A 21,537-nucleotide genomic window follows, 5' to 3' on the forward strand; every position below is an offset into this window, starting at 1 on the left:
GGGAATGAAGGTCCTTCCTGCAATCTCTCAGGCTATGGGAACAGCGCAGCACATTCAAAGAGAAATCAGATCGGAGCTTTTGAATCTGCCTGGAGCTATTCTTATGAAATTTATATTCTTGTCCATGAATCTTGAAGTCACTGTTTTTTTATTTTATTTTTTTATTGAAGTGTAGTTGATTTACAATGTTAGTTTCAGGGGTACAGCAAAGTGATTTAGTTATACATATACACACATATATACTTTAGATTCAGATTCTTTTCTATTATATGTTATTACAAGAAATTGAATATAGTCCCTTGTGCTATATAACAGGACCTTGTTATTTATCTATTTTACATGCAGTAATGGGTATCTGTTAATCCCAAACTCACTTTTTTTTAAAGGAGAATATTTCTTGGGTCAGTAGAAAACTCTGGAGAATTCAGGACACCATGGAATCTAAGATTCATCCATGCATTTATTCAACAAATATTTATTGAGGGTCTGCTCTGTGCCAGGTACTGAGCAGGGTATTTAATCTTATTTGATAAGGAACTTCGATGAAGAAGGAAAACTAATAAGTGCAAAGCAGCTGTGATGGGTTGAACTGGGTCCTCCTCCCACCAAAAGATGTTGAACCCCTCTGTGACCCCCACTACCTCAGAATGTGACCTTATTTGGAAATACAGTTTTTACACTGATAACCAAGTTAAAATAAGGTCACTAGGGTGGGTCCTAATCTAATATGACTGGTGTCCTTATGAAAAGGGGAAATTTGGACATGGAGACAGATACACATAAGAAAAACAATATGAAGACATGTAGGAAGAAGACAGCCATGTGCAGGTGAAAGCAAAGACCAGGGTTATGGTTCCACAAGCCAAGGAATGCCAAAGATGGCCAGAAAATGGCCAGAAGCTTGGAGAGAGCCCTGGAATAGATTCTCCCCAGAGCTCTCAGCAGGAACCAACCCTGCCAATGCTTTGATCTTAGACTTGCAGCCTCCAGAACTCTATGAGACAATAAGGCTATGTTGTTTAAGAAACAAAGAGTTCCACCAGCAACCATTACACCAACTGGGGAACTTGGTCTTTCCTCTACTCACCTCCCATTTCACCTGAGGCAGTCACATGGTACAGGTCATACGATCTTTTCCAGAACTGGAATCTGGAGCTAGTGCTGAAGGGGAGATGACCGCTTAAAGCGGAGCAACAGAGCAGGTGGTCCCCATGGCTCTGGTTCTTGAGACGCTGGCTGATTCAATGAACCCTCAAATTCCTTCCCTACAATTATTGTTTTTATCTTGAGATGGCCAGAATTTGTTTCTGTTGCTTGCAACCAATATTCCTGACCCAATACAGGAGATGTCCAGTCTCCTGGTTCCTGAAAAGTCCCACTCTGAACCTCAGCCACTCCAAAGCCCAGGAAAGGAAAGCTGCAATGCCACAGTGGGAGCCCTCTTGCACCGCCTGCCCCCAAGCCTCCTGAGAGCCAGCCTGATCTTGTAGTGAGGTTGCTCTGATGTCAAGCCCAGAAGGGTGGCACTCAGCTCAGCTCTGCTCAGACGTGGGGTCATTGGATCTCAAGCCAGCCACTGTCAGAGGAGGCTGGTCTCCATTCTACTAGCCTCAGAATCCCCAGAAAAAACGAGCTCTAGTTCTGCAAAGACATCCAGCCAGTTGCCCTTCACTGGAGTCAATCTGCAAAAGAAAACAGCGTGCCAAATGGCTACAGATGCAGCAGTTTCAAAACAACTGTGCCAGTCATCCTGGCTAATGTTTGTCAAGTGCTTACTACATTCAGGCTACTGTTCTAAGAGCTCCCTGTACTAAACTTAATCCTCTGGCTCCTCACAACAGCCCTATTACTCATTATGCTAGACATCTGACAAGTCATCTCAGGGAGCTGACACAAAGCCTCTACTGAGGTAGGAAGCTGAGGCATAGAGAAGGTAAGTAACTGGCTCGAGTGGCAGAGCTGGGGTTTGAAAGCAGCCAGTCCAATCCAGCTCTGTGCCCTTCTCAGTCGCTGCACTTACCATCCCCTTCTTACGCCCACCTCTCTTCCTTCCTTCTTCACCTTCCCTGCCCCCATCAAAACAAACCATGAAAAAAGTAGGGCCCTCAGTCAGACAGACCTGGGTTCAAAACCAAGTCCTACCATGTGTTCCCCGTGTGACCTTGGTCATGATATATGCCTTCCTTGAACCTTAGTTTCCTTGTTTGGAAATGCAGGATAATCAAGCCTACCTGATGGAGGTTTTGTGACAATTCAATGAGACGATGTGTCAAACACCTGGCACAGTTTCCAGCACATAGTAGGTGCTCGCCCATCCCAGTCAAGCTGTCAGCCAATGTGAATGAGCACCTGTTATTGGCCTGGCAAGTGAGGAAGGCAAACAAATACAGTGGAAGGGACAATACTTACCACCATCACCCCCCCCCATCAGCCTCTCCCTAGCTGGGGAAATAAGTTGTACACATACGTGGTAAAAATCAGACCACAGAGTGAGACTTGGACAATGTAAGACAGCGATGTAGCTCTAGAGGACAGGCAACCCAGGGGGGCCCCTGAAATGCTGGTCATGTTCTATTTCTTAACTTAGGTGGTAGTTACACTGGTGATTATTTATTTTCTAACTATTCATCAACAGTGCCTACACCTTGTATGTGCTTTACTGTACATATTTCATAGTTAAAAATAAAACCTTAAGCCTAGCAATGCCATGGAGTCTAAGGAGCTTGAAGGCACAGGCTGGGTGTGAGACAGGTACCCAGCGCTGATTCCACAGAGATGCTGCCCCACCCACGCCCACCTCACCCGGTGTTTTGGAGCTTTGTGGGTTGCTCTGGAGACAGTCTGTCTGGTTTGAATCCTGACTCTGCTACTTACTGGCTTTATGAATGAGTTTCTCAAACTCTCTGAACCTCAGTTCCTCCATCTGTAAAATGGGGAAATTATCACTGAGTGCTAAGCATCAAAGGAGATCACCTGTAGAGATCATTTAGCACAGTGTATCAGCACATAGGACGTGCCTGAGAAGTCCTAGCTGCCCAGGTTAGGCACAAAGATGGATGTATTGGCTTCTTTAACCAAATGGTGACAGGGGCAGGTTCCTGCTGGGCCTTGGCAATGATGGAACTGGGGCGTGGACCTTCATTAAGACTGTTTCTCTCCATTTCCTTTTCCTTTTCTCTCTGCGTTTGGGTCTTATTCTCTCCCACCAGCTTTTCTCAAGAGACTGGGAAGTTGGCCAGCTCCTACTCCTGTCTTCCTAGCTTCACCTCCAGAAAGAAAGGAGCAGACTTTTTTCCTTTGGTTAAATAATGAAAACTCCCAAGGAAGGACTCTGACTGGTTGTCTTGGGTCACATGTCCTCCTCTGTGACCAGCAGACTGTGACTGGCAGCCCCAGTAGAATCTTGTGGCTGGGAAGGAGAAGGATCTCAAACAAAGGAGGATGTTATTTGCAGAAGAAGGAGGAGCACTGAGCAGACAGATAGCAGTTGATCACCCTGCAGAGAACCTAAGCAGCCAGCAGGTGTGTGAGCCAGTCCCCACCCCCACCACAACTAGTTAGAAGTGACCATCAACCTGACTGGGGCTGTCTTTGAGGGGCCTGCCTCCTCCCCACCCAATCTCAGTCCACGTAGGTTCTGATAGAAATAATACCACATTCATATTTTGTGGGGAGCACGTGTGTCCCGAACCTGCCAATCAAATCATCATGTCTCCTGGCCACGGGGTCTGGTTCAAGGCTAAGCCAGTGAACCAGCTCTATCCAGGAATATTATTGGAGCTATCCAGAAGAAGTGTTTTCTCTGCCAGAGTTGCTAAGCTGATGGGATGTTTGTCTGGACTTTCCCATAACCATCTTGCCACACCAAGAGAAGGATTTTTTCTGTGGGTGAAGTCAACCCAGAGAAAAGCTGAGCCCAGTGATAGAGAAAGATTCCCAATCATATTATTTGAGCACCTAGATCCAGCCATGCCTGAAAGCTGTTTCCTCTGTACTTTTCCATATTTACCTGAGTCAACAAAGTCCTTTTCTTGGCTTAAGCCAATTTGACTGTTTTGTTTCACTTGCAGGCAAAGGAGCCCTGAATCATTTGTGGGTGCTTGACTCATAAGGTCATGTAGAGTGAAAGCTAATGTCGCCAACATAGAACTAGATGTATGTCAAAGTAGGAAGCTGGATGCGAGTGATGAATGAAGCTGATACTCAGAGGCAGACAAGAGGGGAGGCCACACGGCCTCTGAGAGGCAAAGAGAGAAGACTTAGGTCCTGACTTCCCAAATCGCCGGTCTCAGTGAGGCCCAATTGTTTGCCAGTCCTGCCCTGCCTGTCCATGAGACCACCTGTCCTGCCCTTTAATATCCCCCCTTTAAATAAGCTAGCTACCCAGAGAATTCCAATACCGCCTCATCCCTTCCCCTAAGACCTGGCGCTCTGTTGAAGCCTACAATCTCTGTTGAATATCAAATGGAAGAGTCCCCCGGGGCAGAACACAGCATCTGTGAATTCCTAGGGGAGACGTGAGGAAGGCAGCTTGGGTGGCCAGGGCAAGCCTCAGGAAGGATATGGGAACTGGCTGGGCCTTGAAGCAAAGATTTGATTTGAATAGCCAGAAACATCGAGGTGAATGGGGGTGTCGCAGGTGGCAAGAAGGGCATGGAAGCCGGAAAACGCACAGCATATTCAGAGAGCAGAGAGGGGACCTGTCTGGGTTGAGGATTTATCAGGTGGAGCAGGGAAGGAGGCTGGGCCAGCAGTGGAAGGTCCTTCATGCCAGGCTCAGGGGCCCACTATTTCACAAGCAGGGCTTGGCATGGGAGTGCTTGGAGTTATGGAGCAGCCCTGAAACTCTGAAACAGCTAAAGCAGACCCTTTCTGGCAGACCCTGATGGGGAAGCGTGGCTGTGCGCATGGAAAGATGTGTCCACAGGAGACGAATGTGGTGGGAGTGGGAGGCCAGCAGGGATGGTGTCAGGGGTTCTGGGCTCTGCTCTGCTGTGGTCCCTGAACAAATTCCCTCGGGGTTTCCCTTCTAGACTGTGGCCTCCAAGGGTGTCCATCCTTGTGTGAGGGTGATGCAGGGCAGTTTCAAACAATACTAGTAGTGAGAATCATTTGTTCATTCATTCACTCACTCATTCATTCATTCAGTAAGTATTTAGTGAACATCTACCACAGGCTAGGCATTGGGTTAGGTCCTAGGGAGATGAAGGTCAATAAGACATAAGACCATTGACCTTACACTGGGACAGATGTTAAGGGCCCCTGCTCAACAGCCGTTCTACCTCTGCCTTAAGAGAAACCAGATTTTGTCTGTGCAGCAATGTGTCCCATCAATGCTGGCAAGTGGTCTCTGCTCTGGACCTCATCCTTTAGAGAGCCCCACTCTGCCCTCCCCAGCCACGCCCATCCCAGCAAAGAGAGAAGTCTCCAGGGCCAAGAGGATGTGCCCACCTAAGCCCACACTCTGGGTGCCTGGTGCCCCAATATTCCCTGTCCAAATCACTCCAAGCCCACTTCCGGCCTGGAGGAGTGAGCCTCTTCCCTGACCCATTCCCCAGGGGTACAGCCACTCCTCGTGGTCCTAGGTTTGAGAAGCGGCCAAGGGGCAGTTGTTTGGGGGAGGGGAAGGCAGAGCTTGGATGCGTGGGTCAGAGAGTCCACACACCTATGGGCAAGACCACACGTGGTACAGGATGGAACTGGGGACGGGGAGAGAAGGAAAATGGGCAGTGAGCCAGAAGCCACATCCTCGTGTAGAACTCCGAGGAGTTAAAGGATTCTAAATTCACACCTGATCTTCCACGAGGTTTTGAAGGTGTGTCTGTCAAGTTGGAAAGTTAGGACATGTATTATTTATCATTTTGTGTTCTTGCCCCAAGCTCTGTTAGGACTGGACTGTTCCTGCCCACGGGGTTCTGAGCCAGTCCCCTTTGCCAGATTCCTGGCTTTCCCAGACTCCCTTGCAGCCAGAGGTGGCCATGTGGTCCAGACATGTGATCCCAGCAAAGGGGCTTCTGGAAAATCACTTCCACTTTGACCATGGAAGAGAAACCTAGGAGGAAAGATTCATGAGGAGAGCTCCCTTTTTCTCTTTTCTGCTTTTGGACACAATTGCTTAAGAATACTCGCCACTGAGGGAGCCGTCTTTGGACCGCAGGATGACACAGTGAAGGACAAAAGCCAGCATGCAGAGGGTGATGAAAGATGGAAAGAGCTTACGTCCTTGAGCTTTGAGGCCAACTCTGGAACCACCTACCTCTGGATTTTATGCTCCATAAATCATCGGTGTCATTATGATTTTGGCCACATGTTGGTCAGTGTTTGAGACAGCAGTGGCCATCCTAATGGAAACATCATTCTAATGACTAGTGAGAGAAACCAGTCTGGCTGGTGGCCAGCTTGCCAGCCATGGGGAGGGTTTTCCCACAGGTGAAGTCAATCCAGAGGAAAATTCAAAATGTTTCGCTATGTCTGCATACCACGTTCACTATTTTTTAAGTAATTTCATTTTGCTTAATGTTTTAAAAGGAACTGTATTGCTGTTGTAAATTTTTTAAAAGGATTATTTGCAATTATAGAAAGTAATAGAAAGATTTTTTAAACGAAATCAATACTGAAAACAAAAACTAGGTAACACTAAGTGCAGTGTGGTGTCCCAGACTGGATTCTGGGAACGTAAAAGGGCCTAAGTAGAAAAATCAATGGATAACATCTATACTTTAGTTAACGGTAATGGGCCAGTATTGGTTTCTCAGACTTGACTAACGTACCATGGTTATCTAAGATGTTAACATTGAGGAAGACAGGGTGAAGGATTATATAGTTCTTAGGTAAAAATTCTGTACTCTCTTTGGAACTTTTCTGTCCAACTTAAATCCTTCCAAAATAAAAAGGTTATTAAATTAATAAACAACAATGATCTAAATCGTAACTCAGCATTTTGGGGAGACGAAGTCTCTGAGCTAAAAGCCTGTTCTCTCTTTGTTAAAAAGAAAGATGAGCAAATGTTATAAGGAGTACAATGGCGTATTATTCAGCCTCAAAAAAGACGGAACCCCTTCCACTTGTGACAACATGGATGAACCTGGAGGACACTGTGCTCAGTGAAGTAAGCCAGTCACAGAAAGACACCTACAGGATGACCTCACCTACATGTGTAATTTAAAATAGTCAAGCAGACGGTAGAATAGTAGTTGCCAGGGGCTGGGGGGGAGGGAGGAGGGGGTTATGAGGACATGTTGGCAAAGGGTACAAAGTTTCAGTTAAGCAAGATGAATGACTGTGTGCTAGAGATCTAATGCACAGCATGGTGACCACAGGTAACAACACTGTACTGTACACTTGAAATTTGCTAAGAGGATAGATCTTAAAGGAAATCTCAACATGCAGACACACACACACAAATGGTAACTATATAGACATGATGAATGAAGTTATTTAGCTTGATTGGGGCAATCTTTTCACAAGGTATACATATCTCAAAACATCAAATTTTACATCCTAAACATATATAATTTTATATGTCAAAGATATCTCAATAAAGTTGTTTTAGAAGAGAGAAATACATACTTTTGTTTGTTGGTGAACCTATAAGTCACAAAGGAAACTAGTTTAAATATGAGTTAAATTAATGGACTTGCTTATTAGTTTATAAGACACAAAACTCTAACTCAAAAAAAAAAGATTCAATAACATCAAACTGAGCTCGCAATAGAATGAGGATTGAAGGGAGTAACTCTCTCGTGTATGATTCAAGGTGATTTAATGCAAGTTCATGTACCAGCTAAAGATAACCTTGTGTACCACCTGTAACATGTCTCATACACTAGAAGATATCAGATCAGGGGCAAAGCATTCTTAGATGAGAAGCAGGTAGGGGTTATCACTCAAGCCTCTGTGTAAAAGACAAGTCAGAGGACTTCAAAATTATTACCTAACACACAAGAACAATGAGGGAAAATATTAACTCGAGTGGCTTTGACCCTAAATGACTGCCACTTAGCCAATTCTTGTTGACGGTCTCATTAACAGAAGGATGTTTAGTTCTTTGGGTCAAAAACACCTTAGGAAAAAAATATAAAAAATGAATATATGTTTGTATATGCATGACTGGGACACTGTGCTGTACACCAGAAATTGACACAATGTTATTGACTGTACTTCAATTAAAAAAAAAAAAGACGTCTTAGAAACACAAACAAGAGATTGCTCAGCAATGTTACAATATCCATGGTAACCACAAACCATCCACAGCAACTTCCGCCCTGGCCTTGCTCTGCAGGTGTGTCCAGTCCCACCCTATGGTAGCCCTGATTATTTCTGAGCGTCGTTAGGGAAGAAGTAATCATAAATTATCTGGGTCATTCAGTCTCAAGTTCAGCACAAGTGCATCATAAGGATAATTTATGGGAAGGATGTGGGGTTGCCTTCAGTGACATCAACCGCAGAATTCAGTTCCATTCAACAAACACCCATGCCAGGCCAGGCCCCACCTACATTCTGGAAAGATAGACACCAATGGGACATAGTGAAGGAGACTTCTTCTGCTGGGGAGCCATCATCCAAAACTCATCAAAATATCTGTGAACCTGAGTTGATGTTTGAGCCCGTGGGAGGGCAGGATAGCAGAATCAGTCAGATCTGGGATCAAATTCTGGCTCTGCTATCTTGTAGCTCAGTGTCCCTGGCCAAGTTATTTAACAACACCCACCCCGAGCCTCAGTTTCTCCCTCTGTGAAGTGGGGCTAATAGTATAACCTGCATAGGATTAAATGATATAAAGTATGCGTGGAACATGTAGAGCCAGGCACAAGGATAATGCTCCTTAAACAATATTCATGGTTGTTTCTATAATTTCTGGGAGAATCGAATCCAATCATCGAGTTGTTCTGATCACCAGAATCACCAGGGGAACTTGTTAAAAATATAAATTCCTAGGTTCCCATACCCCTGAGAAATTCTAAATTGGGTCAGCCTGGGGCAGGACCCAGGAACTTATGCCTCCAGGGTAAACTTGTGCCCAGCCCACAGTGGGCACTCAGCAAATACAGGTCCCCTTCCCGGCCTGGACTATTGAAGCACCTTCCTAACTGGTCACCTGTGTCCAATCTGATCCGTCTGTCCACCACCAGGAGCCAGTGGGATGCTTTTAAAAGGTGAGATCCTGTCACATCACTGCCCCAAACCCTCTATGATTCTCATCTCATACCAAATAAAACCGATAAACAAGGCCCTACATCAGTGGCTCCTGACACTGGGACCACATTAGAAATACTTGGTGAAGGGGGTAAAGGGAGTGGGAAGGGATAAATTGGGAGTTCGAGACTGCGGGTACTAACTACTATATATAATAGATAAACAACAAATTTATACTGCATAGCACAGGCAACTATATGCAATATCTTGTACTAACCTGTAATGAAAAAGAATATGAAAAGGAATATATGCATGTATATGTATGACTGAGACATTATGCGGTACACCAGAAATTGACACGTTGTAAACTGACTATGCTTCGACTACAAAACATAAATACATCTTAAATAAATAAATAAATAAATAAATAAAACTGGAAGGAAAATAAGAGGGAAAAAAAAAGAAATACCTGGCAAGCTAGTGAATAATACCAACACCTGGCCTGAGCCCAGACCAAGAGAATCAGAAACTCTTTGGGGTGAGGCCCAAGTAGGACTGCCAGATAAAACAGAGGACACTAGCTACATTTGAATTTCAGATACCCGATGCCTGGCTTTTTATTATAAGTGCATCCTGGGCAATATTGGGACATACTCTTACTAAAAGTGTATTTTTAGGGGGAAGGTTACAGCTCAGTGGTAGAGCTCATGCTTAGCATGTACAAGGTCCTGGGTTCAATCCCCAGTACCTCCATTAAAACAAATAAATAAATAAACCTAATTACCTCCCCCCCTCAAAAAAATAATAAAAAATAAAAAGTATTTATTCCTTGCGTATCTGAAATTCCAATGTAACTGGGTATCCTGTAGTCTCATTTGTTAAACTTGGCAACCCTAGGCCCAAGCATAGGGCTTTATATTTATTTGTTTGTTTGTTTGCTTGTTTGCATTCTTGTTTGTTGAAGTAGTGTCAGTTTAAAATGTTGAGTCAATTTCTGGTATACAGCATAATGTTTTAGTCATGCATGTACATACATATATTCATTTTCATTACAGATTAGTACAAGATATTGAATATAGTTCCCTGTGCTATACAGTAAAAACTTGTTTATTTTATGTGTAGTAGGTAGTATCTGCAAATCTTGAACTCTCAGTTTATCCTTTCCCATCCCCTTTACCCCGTGGTAACCATAAGTTTTTTTCTCATCTCAGCATCTGCCTTTTTAAAAAGCTCACGGTGATATGGTCCTCATTGCCTCTCTAACCTCATCTACTCCTCTCCTCCAGCTCTCTCTACCCTGGCCTTTTCCTTGAAAGTGTCAACCACCTTCCCCTCTCCACACCTTTGCAGTTGCTGGCTGCCTGGGATGCTCTGTCTACGCCAGACACCACAAGCCTCCCTGACCACTGCAACAGCGCCCCCTCCCCAGGTTCCCCTCACCCTGCTTTACTTTGTCTTTATAACACTTAACAACGCCTGATGGATTGTGTACCTACTTGGTTGCTGTCCATCTCCCCTACCCACAAACTAGACTGTAGGCTCCGTGACTTTGCAGGAAACACTTTGGTTCTTTCCCTGCTACATCTGCAATGCCTAGAACCTCACCAGCTGCTCAAAAAATTCTGGTTGAATTAGTTAATGTTGATGAAAAGATTTCTCCTTCCAGCACAACCCCCTAAACATCCCTTTGGGAGGAGTTGATAGAAGACAGCTTAGTAGAAGTATCTTTCATCAAGAATAACAGCTGATTTTTACTGGGCGTGGCCTGTGTGCCCTTCAAAGTGCTTGCACATCCACATTTAATCCTCATGGCAACCCTTGAAGCTTGTGGGAGCCATGATTATCCTCATTGTATAAGACGAGGAAAGTAAATTCTTCAGTGTTCAACACCGAACCTCAAAAATCTCAAAGGGAGGGGTAAATATACTTTCTCCACCTTTCCTTCCTCTAGCCTTGATTATGGATTAAGTCTTGTGTGCTGTTCATTGGCGGTGGGCAGGTGGGGGGACTGGGGTGAGGGATGGGCAGTGGGCACGGCTACAACTGGATCCAGTGTCTAGAGTCAAGAGTGTTTAACACAGGGTCTCTAACCAAACCAGAGACAGGGCAAGGCCATTGTGCAGAGTGGTGCATGGTCCCACAAAGCCAATCTGGCTGGCAGGGGCCACTAGTCATTGAGTGAAGGAGGGCTGGCTAGAGGTTTTCTGTCCCCAGTCCACTACCGTATGGTTATTCATGCTGCATCTTGACAAGACCCACATGCTCAGATATAACGCCTCATGCCTCTGAAGGGTGCCCACTCTTAACCCACTTGACCCTCACATTGGCCCTATAAGTAGACAGAGCTGCTCTTCTTGGTCCTAAGTGGCCAGCGGGAAGATAAGGAGCCAGAAGCCTAGAGCATTCCACAAGGAGCATGAGTCTCAGGCTCTGCACTGGAAGTTGGTCTCTGACCCTATTCACTGCCTTTTCTGTTCACAGTACTGGGCTGTCTTCACCTGGAGAAAGAGCACAAGGATTCACGCTTTGGCTCTGGCGCTCGTTAGCTCTGTGGCTTCTGCACAGCCTCGACCTGAGCCTCATTTTCTTGTCTTGTAGAATGGGTGTGATGAGAATTCACAGGATTGCTAAAGAAATGAGATCCATTCATGCATGCATTATATGAGTCTGAGCACCGACTAAGTGCCAGCCACAGTCCAGGCACACAGTAGACGACTCTCCGGGCTTTTAAATACTAGTGGGGATGGCAAGCAATTAACTGAGAACAGGAAGATAAAATAATTCCACCGAGTGAGAAGTACTGCAACTGAAATAGAACAGGACTGGAAGCCCCTGCCCTTGGAACAGTACCTGGCACACAGTAGGTGCTCAGTATTTGCTCTATGATTGAATGTGCTGGGTGGTCAGGGAAGACTCGCAGATGCCACCCTGAGCACACCAGAATGGAGAGCCAGGCACGGGAACCTCAAACGCAAAGGCCGTGAGACCGGACCCTACCTGGCGTTATAAAAAACAGAAAGGAAACTCAGGGAGAGCACGGATCTCTCAACCCCCTGTAAACTTCAAAGTGCTGCGTACACAACTGGGAAGGCGGTTTCTGTGGCTGGTTCTTGGCTTTTACGTCGTTTACTTTCGACTTCTTCCACCCGGGTGGCTGTTCGGCCCTCCACCCCGGGGGGGACCCGAGCCCCTCGCGAGCAGCTGCCGCGGGGCCGGACCTGGAAGGGCGCTGACATCTGGCGCCCGCAGGGCGGGCAGACCCACAGTCGGAGTTTCGCGCCGGGTTGGCCCGTCACTTCCTGAGGCCGGCACCCCTGTCGCGGGGTGGCGGCAGAGCGAGCGGGTTGGGACACGCAGCTCGGAGCCCGGAAGGACCAGGCGCGCCAGGGGACGGGCTGCGCGGCGGCCGGGACCGGCCGGGACCCGAACGGAGCAGGAGTGGGGCGGGGCCGGCGGGAGCCGCGGCGCCGCCTCCGCCTTCGCCTTCGCCACTGCCACCTCCAGGTAAGGGGCCGGCTCGGCCGGAGCCCCCGCCCGGCCCGCGGGCCCTTTGCCCCCCACCCCGCCCTCCGCGCGTCGTGCGCGCGGGCCCCGCTCCCCGCCAAACCCCCCCCCCCCCGCGCGCGCAGACCGCTCGGGTGTCAAGTCCGCCCGGTGGTGGCTTGTTTTCCTTCCGAGCCGGAAGTGCCCTTAAAACTTACACGCCCTGGGGAAACTGAGGCCGGGCCCAGCACTCAGGCGTCTCCTGCCTCCCTGCACAAGTGAGGAGGCTGGTCCGGGCCGGGGACGGGAAGGGACTAGCCCAAGGTCACACGCGGTCACTGGACTTCCCCTTGGCCCACGTGGTCCCTCCAGGACCCCTCACCTCCCCACGACTCTCCTTGGCCCTGCAGCCCTCTGAGCGCACTGCAGACATTCAAACTGACAATTCCAAGGGCAGAGGGAATAAACTCTGGAGAAAAGCCCAGGCCCCAAGTTTACAGGGGGCCAGGTCCCCTTGCCTGAACCCTGTTGTTAGAGGAGGAAGAATTACTGCTCCTAACTTTGGAGCAGAGGCTGGAAGAGGTGACGGTGTCTACCCACTACCACACCGCTAGGAAGGAGATCAGGATAAGAACGTGGGGGACCTGGCTCCAGAGCCTGACCCAGTGTCTGGCCCAGTGTAGGCCTTCGGGGTCCCCTTCTCTGCTCCCCATGGGGTGGCACAGGGCGTCAGGAGCACAGCTGGGCCAGACCCCAGGCCTTGGTCTAGAGACAACTGCCTAGCACAGAGCAGGAGTCTGCACGGTTAGTTCTCTTTTCCCTAACTCGATGTTCATTGCATGGCAGAAACATGAAACCCATTTAAGCTTTGGGGACATCCATCCATTCATTCATTCAACAAATATTTATTGAACACCTACCGTGTGCCAGCTTGCGCACTGTTTAGGCACTGAAGGTACAGCAGTCAACCAGATAGGTGCTGCCCTGGAGGAGGTGAGGGGATTGGGGTGGTACATTCCAGTGATTGGAAGAAAACACTGCCCTTCAGCCTGGGGTGGTGGGGTACAGGGAAGAGCTGGGCAGAGAGGGGAGACTATTGGAACCTTCCCAACTGTGAGGTATGGGAAGAGGGCCGAGAGAGATTAAACCTTGCAGCCTCAAATCCTCTGAGCCTTCAGCCCTTTTTTGGCCTTGTTTGAGATGCTCTGTCAGCCTGAGCTCCAGCAGCCCCCACCCCAGCCCAACTCCCCAGGGATTTGGGGACGAGCGGCTAGGTGGGTTGAGAGTGGGCCAAAGGAAGCCTTAAAGTGACCTCAGAGCCTGGAAACCTAGCTGTGTGACCTTGGGTATGTCATTCTACCTCTCTGGGCCTCTATTTTCTTATCATATAAAGGGGGGTCATAATACCATGCCGAAATGCTTCGTAAACGGTAAAGCAGGATCCAGAGTGTGGCCCATATCTGAGGCCTTGCCAAAGCAGGCATAAGCAAGGGTAGAGTATTTATTTAGAGCATCTTGATTTAGAGGCTCCAGTGACCCTGTTGATGACATGTGGCTGCTCTCGATCAAGACATGTAAGAGGCAGGAGAGTGGCGGAGTTCAAGGCGAGAAGCCTGACGCTCCCTGCCCGGCTCCAGCTCTCGGGAAATGAAATGCTGGTGTCACTGGCAGCATTTGAGCTTTTACAACCCTTGCAGCCACGTGTACTGCATCAGGTAGATGTGTCTCAGGTCCTAGCTTTGCAGTTTCCTAACTGAGTCATCTTGGATGAACTACATGGCCGGTCTTTGCCTCAGTTTCCTCATCAGTAAAACACCTGTCTCCAAGGAGGGCCCTGTGCAGAGCTGCCAGGCTGGGAGGCTTTTGGCTTTTTAAGTCCAAGGCCCAGGAGCGGTTGGACAGGCACCGTTGACTGAGTGGGTGAGCACATAGCAGCGTGTGCACTGTTTAGGCACTGAGGGGCAGCAGTTAATGAGACAAGTGCTATCCTGGTTGAGGTTGGGGGAGGTACATCAAGGTCAGAGCCTAGAGAATTTCTCTCCCTGAACTGGTACCGCCAGGCTACAGGGGCTGGATCAGCCTCCAGGGCCCACATATATGGGACATGAAAAACATCATTAGAAGCTTTATCATTGTGTCCTCTATGGCCTGAATGTTTTGTGAACACTGCCGTATGTTTTCTACTGGGGCTACAGATAAGATGGGGGCCTCACTGCCTTGAAGATTTTACAGCGGGCAGAACAGGGCTGGAGAGAGGATCCAATCCACTTGCCACTTCAGCCACCCTCCTCTCGGCAGCCAGACCGATCTGATTGTTAACACCCTCTGCTTAAAAGCCTGCTGTGGCATCCCACTTTCTTAAAGAACAGAACCCTTAACATGGATCATAAGGCCCTGCGGCCTGGGTCCCACCAACACCTGGCCTACTCCTCCAGCTGCATCTCAGACCACTTTGTCTGTAGCCCTCTGTGCTCAGGCATGCTTCTCCCTCCCTCCTCAGGGCCTTTGCATGGCTCTTCTAGACCTCCCCTCCTCATCTCGCTATTCCCAGGTTAACACCTCCTCTACCTTCAGCTCTGAGCCCAACCTGGACTTGCATTCCAAGTTCCCCAGGCCGTAAGACATCCCCAGGTACATGGGAGGTTTAGCTCTAGGTGGAAAATTATACACTTATGATATCGCTAGGATTTATTTCTACCTGTACCCTGTCATCACCCCACCATGACTTCCAGGGCTGGTCTGAATTTGCTCAGAAATGAAATCTGCCTTTAGGAGTAGTTCTTGAGCAAATATGAGGACCTTGCTTTATATGAAACTGGATTGTCCGTCATCCAAAAAAAATAATGCTGACGTCATTTCTTAGTTGTGGGGGTAGCTATTCATTCATTCTTTCACCTGTTCTTCTAGAAGGACACTGTTCTAGGAGACATCAGGGAAAGTGACACAAAAGCCACTGCCATCAAGGAGCTTTCTCTAGTGACGAAGACAGACCACAAACAAGTAAACCTGTAATTCATTGCCAAGGGGTAGCAAATTCGATAAAAGTCACACAGGGTCTGGTGGGAGCGGGGCGTTCTGGCACGTGCTGTCATAGACCTGAATGAATAAGGAGAGGACTCTGCTGGGGAGGCAGGGGAAGCCCCGATGTCCTGAGCATCATCCACTCCCACCCTGACCCTCCTTATCGGAGAGAGGCACCGCCGTTATACCTGAGAGGAGGTGAGGCAGCCCAAAGCCTGGGGGGCTGGACAATTCCCAGAAGCCTCATGGCAGCCCCTGAGATCCTTTAGTAAAGTGGAGAAGAACTTGGGTTTAAAGTCACGCACGCCTGGACCTGGGCGATGGGGGATGTCCTGGTCCTGCCATTTGCCAGCTGTGTGGCCCTCACCTCTGTGGGCCTCAATTTTCTCATCTGTAAGACGGGGACAGTGTTAGTCTCTTCCTCGTGAGGTTGTTGTGAGGCTGGAATGGGACCAAGAAAGTAAGCCCACAGGAAATGATTTTATGTTTAAACTGTGTGTTTGAAGAAGGGCCGCATTTGGACACGAGGACCCGCATGGAGAGAAAACGCATGAGTGCAGGCCTGAGGTGGGAAACCCAATGTGGGCTGGAAGCAGCAGACAGTTCAGCTTGGGTGAAGACTGAATGGGAGAAGGAGAGTGGAGAAAAATAAAGCTGGAGGAGATTAGGCCCTGGCTGGCTGAAAAGTGGGATTGTTACTGAACCAAACTTGGGTCCATTCATCCATGCGCAGTAAAGCCAATCTACTGACACCGGGTTGCAGTGAAGGAAAGTGCAGCGTTTATTGTAAGGCATCAGACAAGGAGTCCAGGGCAGCCAATGCTCAAAAAAAACCCAAACTCCCTGATAAGTTTCAGGGAAGCATTTTTTAAGGCCAGGTGAGAGAGGGAAGTCACAGAGTGTGTGATCAGCTTGTGCACAGTTCTCTGACTGGTTGACAGTGAGGTAACAGGGTGGTGTCACAGGGGTTAACATTATCAATCCTCAGGCTCCAGTTGGTCTGGGGACTACATGCTCACGGTCAAGTAGTTAACATCTTCCACTTGGTGGGGGTTTTAGCATCTGTAAAACAACTAAGAAATGCACTTCAGATACTGTTATCTAAGTACTTCAGAAAGGAACTAAAGATTCTGTGCCGTGTCCGATATACTCCTTAAATTGTTACCAACTCCTGGGCTGACTGCTACTTTTGTCACTACGTGTTCACATCCATTCAGTCACTAATTCTTGAGCCAGGCTTTTGTGGCTCAGGGGAGACCTAGGAGACTAGAGTTTTTCTATGAACAAGAGGCAGGCAGAGGACCTAGGCGGAGGGGTCTGTCGCAGGAAGGCCCCATAGGGTCCTGCTCAGTTACAGGGTGTTAGCCTGGGACAGGTGGAGCTAGTGAGATTCTAATTTGGTGGTTTGAAATCTTCTGGGCCACCTCAGTGTATAAACTAGACCAAAGAGGAGCAGTGTGGCATCATAGTTAAGATGGCTGCCTTTGGGCTCAGACCCAGGTGCGAGTTTAAATCCCACATCACTTATCCAGTGACCCTGACCTCCATTTCTCAGGGCTACTCTGTCTCTATCTGTAAAACAGAGATAATAACACCTACCTTATAGGATTATTGGGAGAAAATGAGATGGTGCGTGGAAAAGGAGTGGCACATGGCTAACATTTACCAAGCATTTACCGTTCTGATTTTCTTAATTAAAAAATTTTAAATTGTGATAAAATACACATAACGTAAAATTTACCATCTTAATCATTTTTAAGTGTACAGTTCAGTAGCTTTAGGTGTAATCACCGTTGTGCAACCTCCAGAGCATTTCAACTTGCGAATTTGAAATTCTGTACTCACTAAACAACAACTCCCCATTCCCCCAACCCCCAGCCTCTGGCAACTGCCATTCTACTTTCTGCCTCTATGATGTTGATTGGTCTAAGTGTCTCATATAAGTGGAATCATACAGTGTTTGTCCTTCTGTGACTGGTTGATTTCATTTAGAGTGTGTTCTCCAGGTTCATTCATCTTGTGATGTGTCAGAATTGCCTTCCTTTTTTGAGAGTGACTAATATTCCATTGTGTGTATATAACACATTTTGTTTATCCATTCATCCATCAGTAGACAGTTGGGTTGCCTCCACCTTTTAACTATGGTGAATACTGCTGCTATGAACATGAGTGTACAAATATCTTTTTGAGGCCTGCTTTCAATTCCTTGGAGTATGTAGCCAGAATTGCCATTGCTGGCTCATTTACTGTTAAAATTTGGAGGTGGGCCATTGGTGGCTCCCCACTGTATCTTCTCTTGCCTGCCAGAGTAAGAGAAGTCCCTGGGGCCCCAGAGAGCAGTTTGAAAACCAGTGGATTAAATGAACCATTACAGACTTTGCCATTTCTCCCCCTTCCTTCCCAGGTAGATTTGCCTCTTGAATTATTTTTTAGTTATCCCTGGTGGAAACCACCAGCCATTCAGCAAATGTTTCTGAGTGGCTACTGTGCTTGCTTGTGGGCAGAGGAAAAGAGCCAGTAAGCAATAAACTTAAACAGGTAAAGGATACAGTATGTCAGACAGTGATGCATGCTCTGGACCAAGCTGGGAAGTCGGGATGAGTACTTGCCCTCCATGCCAACATCCCTTTTTTTCTTCTGGTCTAAACTGGGATGTCCAAACCCTGTGGGTTCTTCTGTGTTGGAACTGTTGCCATGGAGACCTCCTGAGATGCTGCATTTACCGCCGGCCTCCAATTTAACTTCCAGATAGAGGTATGGAATGAATGGATTTGTCTCCTAAAATGCTGAGAGTGGGGAGAGGGGAGTGAACCGGGCCTGCCTAGAATCTCCCCATCTAGGACCATATTAAGATTGTCTTATTTTGTGTGTGTGTGTGTGTGTGTGTGTTTATCTGTGTCTGTGTGTTTGTGTGTCTATGTGTGTGTTTAACTTTAGACTAGTCTTCAGAGTTTCTGGCTCTAAGAACAGTGCCATCGGCTCTATTTGTTGCAAGGGAGCTCTTCAGCCAGAGGCTTTTCCTTGTCCTTGGCTCCAGGAAAATTAGTCCTCAGCCTTCCTTTGACACTGTAGCTCTCTCTCTAGTAATGCTTATTTTTCTGTACTGCAGACTCATTTAAAAATGCACCTGCAGCTAGGAAACTCAGAAAAAGAGGAAGAGAGAGAAAAAGAACATCACTTCCCCCGCCCCACTCCCCCCTTCCCCCCTGCCAGCACACACACACACACACACACACACCCCAAATTTGACCTTGGCCTTCACTGACTGCTCCAAGTTTAAAAAAAAAAAAGGCCACAGCTGGCTGGCATGTAAGAAAAACAAAAGTTCATTCCTGTATGTGATCTTCACAAGACCCAGGTGGTCATGTGGTCATGGAGTTTTAAGGATGATTTAAAGGATTTTCAAGGATGATATTGACCGCATTTGATTTTCTGCTCGGTGCTGACTTTGGAATTTTTCATCTCCCCAAGAAGAAACCCCATGGCGTCATTTAGGGCATTAATCAGCAGACATGGGCTGAGCACCTGCTGTGGGTGCTTGCAGAACAGATGTTTGGGAATGAGCGTCTCCCACCACTGCTGACAGAAATAACCCCGCTGGTGTTTTCACTGGCGACGAATAAAGTGACTGGTGAGACAGAAATCATCATTGTAGTGTATCAGGACGAGGTCCCCCTCCAGAACAACCCCGTCATCCCACGTCCGGGCCTTGCAGCCCAGCCATGAACCAGTGTTCTCCCTGGGGTTCTCACCGTGTACATGCTCCCCTGAGAGTCAGGGCTTTCCTGGGTCAAATGTGGACCTTTCTCAGAGTTCCTTAGTGTCTTCCTGGCACCAGGAGACCCCAGGGAGCTGGGAGCTACTCCGTCCATCAGTAACCTCCTGAGCCCAGGGCACTGCTGGATTGGTCCTGTGCACATTAGGTGGTCCCAGGGGCAGAGGTACCACCAGCCCTGACCATCTGGGTCTTTTTCTCTCTGCAGGAATCTAGCTCTCTCTCTCTCAGAGTCACTTGAGAACCTCAGTTCAGCTTCAGACTGGATCCTGATCCAAGGACCAGAATTCACAGTTCAGGCCACACATCCCCCCACCCCACAGCTCCCACCACACTCCCTCAGCTGGAATAGTTTGGGGCCCATCCCATCCGACTGGACCGTCCATAGTGTTGTAACCACGGGCTCCTCCATCCCACCATCGTGTGTAGCTGAGAACAGCCTCCTTCTGTCGGGCTCCCCCTTGTCCATCTGGATGATTCCAAGACCTGTTGGTCCGAGGAATGGGACTTAACGGTGACCGCAGCCCCACTGGCTTGCCTGGGGCACGTGGGGCCAGGGCTTTCTGAGATAAAGCGCTCCTCTTCTAGGGATCAAGAACAGAACTGTTTTTAATTTTTTAAAAATTACTATAAAAGCTCTCATAAGCTCAGGACAGAAAATGGTAAAAATTTAGAAAAATAGAAAGACTAAAAACCAATTACTTCTAGTCCCACAGCCCTACCACTGAGAGACAATGATCATTAATGTTTTGTTGTATTCCCTTGTGGTCTTTTTGATCTGTGAAACATTTTTTAAAAACACAACCGGAATTGGGGGGAGTGTTTAGCTCAGTGGTAGAGCGCATGCCTAGCATGCATGAGGTCCTGGGTTCAATCTCCAATACCTCCATTAAATAAATAAATAAACCTAATTACCCCCCCCCAAAAAAAACAAAACCACAGCCAGAGTCATATTGTATATTCAGTGGTACGCTGTTAACCACCTCCCCGGAAAATAGAACCCCTTCATTTGTAGTACTTGCCAATTGCAGTGGTGTCCATACCCCCAGCTGTGGCCCGTTTCAGGCTTCCAGCATCACTGAACACAGAGCAGGGAAGAGATGCCAGTATGAGCCAGCAGCAGCACACCAAGTTATAATTCCAAATCTTATCTTTTTTTCTGATCTTATCATCAATACGTAGTCGTTATTGAAAACTCATAAAACACAAACATACAAAGAAAAAATTAGAATCATCCAGACTCCAACAACCACCCCCACTCGCTCAACCCACCCCCACTTAGAGACAGCCACTGTCACCATCCTGATGTAAGTCCCCTTTGTATGGAGAGAGACATAAACGAAATAACCGTCTTCAGAGTTTGAAAGCAAATACGTATCGGTGGCAGAATGTTGGGGAATTCCAGAAGAGTCTCTGGCATCTCATCTTTCAGAGATCGCAGTAGAGGCTCTTCTTCCAGCCACATTTCTTCTCCGTATCTTTTTAACAAGGTTGCACTTGTGGCTTGAATTTCCTAGTTTGCAGTCTTAGTACAGTCTCATGCCTCGTAAGAAGGTAACATCCAGGAGAACAGTGTTACCACTGATCGTTTATTTAAAACCCTACCGGAGCTTGAAGAACAGAAAATATTCTAGTTCCTTGAACATGGAAAATGGCCATTAGGATGAAGCTTAGATTATTTGAAGTTTGGTGGCGGTAGGGTGGGGAGTGGTCCCTGGATTTGGGGCTCTGGAACCTCCCTGGGTAATTCCAGGTGCCTGGCCCTTGTCCCAGCTCCCTTCCTCGTCTGATGCTCGATGAGTGTGTAAGAATAGCAGTGCTTTTTAAGAGAGAATAACCGGGAAAAACTAGTTTTTGCATAAGCCTGAAACCTAGTTCATTCATTTGCTCGTGTCACAGGCATCTCCGAGCACTGACGCTGCGGCAGGTCAGGGGATGGGCCCCAGAATATAGATCCGGTGCCTGCCCTCTCCTGCCAGGCCAGCCAAGGAGCTGGTGCAGCAACCACAGCGCAGGGTGCGAAGACTTAGAACAATCCATGCAAAGCGCCAGGGCTGCTCTCAGTGAACGGTGGCTGCCTGGGAACCTGTGGGGGCAAAGGCTGAGAAGCAGGAGCAAGTGAA

The 21,537-nt window shown here is 47.7% G+C and overlaps 1 protein-coding gene across 11 annotated transcripts in view; it reads left to right on the plus strand.

Moving 5' to 3' along the window:
• The first annotated feature begins 12,429 nt into the window (after positions 1 to 12,429).
• Positions 12,430 to 21,537, plus strand: part of TMCO4 (transmembrane and coiled-coil domains 4) — a 77,730-nt gene continuing 68,622 nt past the window's right edge. For 9 of the 11 annotated variants that reach the window (XR_010383965.1, XM_010997644.3, XM_064493979.1 and 6 more), the window contains exon 1: positions 18,286 to 18,393. The gene's annotated coding sequence lies outside the window, so the exon portion shown is untranslated. Of the gene's footprint in view, positions 12,640 to 18,285; positions 18,394 to 21,537 lie in introns of those variants that run through there. The other 2 variants (XM_064493980.1, XM_064493983.1) reach the window with 1 other exon arrangement.

This window comes from Camelus dromedarius, chromosome 14 (genome assembly GCF_036321535.1).
Source record: "Camelus dromedarius isolate mCamDro1 chromosome 14, mCamDro1.pat, whole genome shotgun sequence".
In the NCBI taxonomy this organism is placed as follows: Eukaryota; Metazoa; Chordata; class Mammalia; order Artiodactyla; family Camelidae; genus Camelus; species Camelus dromedarius.